The following is a 2,603-nucleotide window of genomic DNA, read 5'->3' as shown; positions in this document are numbered from 1 at the left end:
CATGCATTGACATGACATCAACTCCTTCATTCTTATCACTATGCATCAACTCCTTCATTCTTATCACTATTCATCAACTCCTTCATTCTTATCACTATGCATCAACTCCTTCATTCTTATCACTATGCATCAACTCCTTCATTCTTATCACTATTCATCAACTCCTTCATTCTTATCACTATTCATCAACTCCTTCATTCTTATCACTATTCATCAACTCCTTCATTCTTATCACTATGCATCAGCTCCTTCATTCTTATCACTATGCATCAGCCCCAGACCAATGTTGCTGTTCATGACAAGATTTTCAACTCTGCCGATAACGGAATATTGTGCTTACTACTATAAATTATCATCGACACCTTCTTGGCACTCTCACCACAACAGGAGGAAAAGGAAGATATATGCCTACGATCAGGTCTTCAAAACTTCCTCTTGTTCTCTGGCCACATGTTTATTTATATAACGAGTCAGATCGGGGTAGTAGAAGTGTATTAGAAAGGATGCATTGGATAGAGGGTCCGGGTCGATGCCCTATAATTATGCATGCCCCTCAGTTGGATTCAAGCGCTCAATGAGTTAATGACAAGTGTACGTATACTTGTGTTACTTGTTGTTATTGAGGATGTATCCCCCATCCCATCCTTATTGTTGTATCATTGGGAGAGTTACGGTATAATAAGAGTGTTACAAGGTGCCCGATCAAAGTCCATTATCAACACTACTGAGTAGCAATATTAACATCCTAATCTCCATTATTAGTATGATTCAACTGCTACTACTACTGTTGCTGTTGTTGTTACTGATATCCTCGTTATATCCATAACAAATAGTGATGATACAAGAAGACAGTAAAGCCGGGAAGCATCCAGCATAAGTGATAAGCTTACAAATATGGTAATTATGACCACATAGATGTTGGTGATGAGGAGTTGTTAAATATTATTGTAAAATAGGATACATGTACTTGCAGGAATGTGATAGGATTATAATATACTGTACATTATCGTGATACTTATTATTGTACTATGATCATATCACTATCAACCCAACATTATGTGCTCATACCATAAACACTTATACAACCCTGAAATACTCTGGCTATTTGCAGTCTTCTTCTTCTCGTACAGCACCCCTTCAACCAGGCTGATTGTAGCCAGTATAGAGGTATCGCTGCGAATTCAGGCTGTCATAGCATGAGTAGCCCTGGTGTAGAAGTACACATGTTACCATGGGTAACGGGGGGGAAAGCCCCCAGCATCTTCCCAATTGAATTACGATATACATTTTGGCTAAATCTTATGAAGGTATCTCAGCCATGCTGCTGCCCAAAGAGGCATTAGACATTAATAGCCTAATTGATCCGATATACGTATTCGACGACCTCTATTACCAACCGATATCATTGGTACATATACTGATAATAATAACTATGATGTTAATCATATGCTATTCTATGTTAATATTATGTATAACGTACTATGAGTGATCATTGCCATTGATGATTATGTTAATTAACATCCTATCATTCCCAGGAGCAAGTACTACCGAAGATATACGAAGATGTAGTGCTATCATCGGCAGGACACTCAGTGGCGGTACCAAGCTGCTCTAAGATTCACGCGACCAACAGTGGCCTATTTAACAACACTTCTTCGCCGTACTATTGTTACTACTACTAATTTAGTAGATGTTGTAAGTTATGAACATTGGTATTCCAACCCAACATGAAGAATTATTGCGAAATGACCTTGAACGACTACGATGGAGACGACAATTCATATAAATCAATAAATGGTTATTATTATTATTATCATCATCATCTCAGTCATCATTGTCCCCTCAACCATAACCCATACCACTACTGGTCATGACGTATTTTATGAATCATATCCTTAGTAATGTCATCCAGATTATTGAATGTTGGAGACCAACCCCAATCATTTTTAGCATTAGTATCATCCAAAGATGCCGGCCATGATTGTGCAATATCTTGTCTAAAATCAGGTATACAAGTAAGCTTGTAATTATCAATGAACTTCCTAATACTAATAGACTGTTCATGAGGAGTAAATGAACATCCTGAAACATTATAAGTTCTACCCGATTTAAGATTCTCAGAAGTAGTATCAAACAAGAACTTAATCGTACCACTAATAACATCATCAATATACAACATAGGCATCATACAATCATCCTTTACGAAACAATTATCATATGATGCTGATTGAGATACAGCTTTGAAATAGGCTTCAATAGCCCAATCAGTAGTACCACCACCAGGAGGAGATTTCCAACTAATTATACCAGGATAACGTAATGATCTGAAATCAACTCCACGATTCCTATAATACCAATCACCCAATAATTCAGCATATACTTTACCAATACCATATAGATAGGTAGGCCTTTGTATAGTAATATCAGGTGTATTGAACCTTGGTGTAGTAGAACCAAATGCACCAATACTAGATGGGATAAATACCTGTATATTACCCAATGTTGATGCCACTTCTAATGCATTCTCAGTACCCCTCATATTAATATTAATAGCTTGTCGGGGATTACGTTCACTTACAGCCGATAACATAGCAGCAAAATGT

This window comes from Perkinsus marinus, assembly GCF_000006405.1.
Source record: "Perkinsus marinus ATCC 50983 genomic scaffold scf_1104296928836, whole genome shotgun sequence".
Lineage (NCBI taxonomy): Eukaryota > Perkinsozoa > Perkinsida > Perkinsidae > Perkinsus > Perkinsus marinus.
This window is presented reverse-complemented; position numbering follows the sequence as displayed.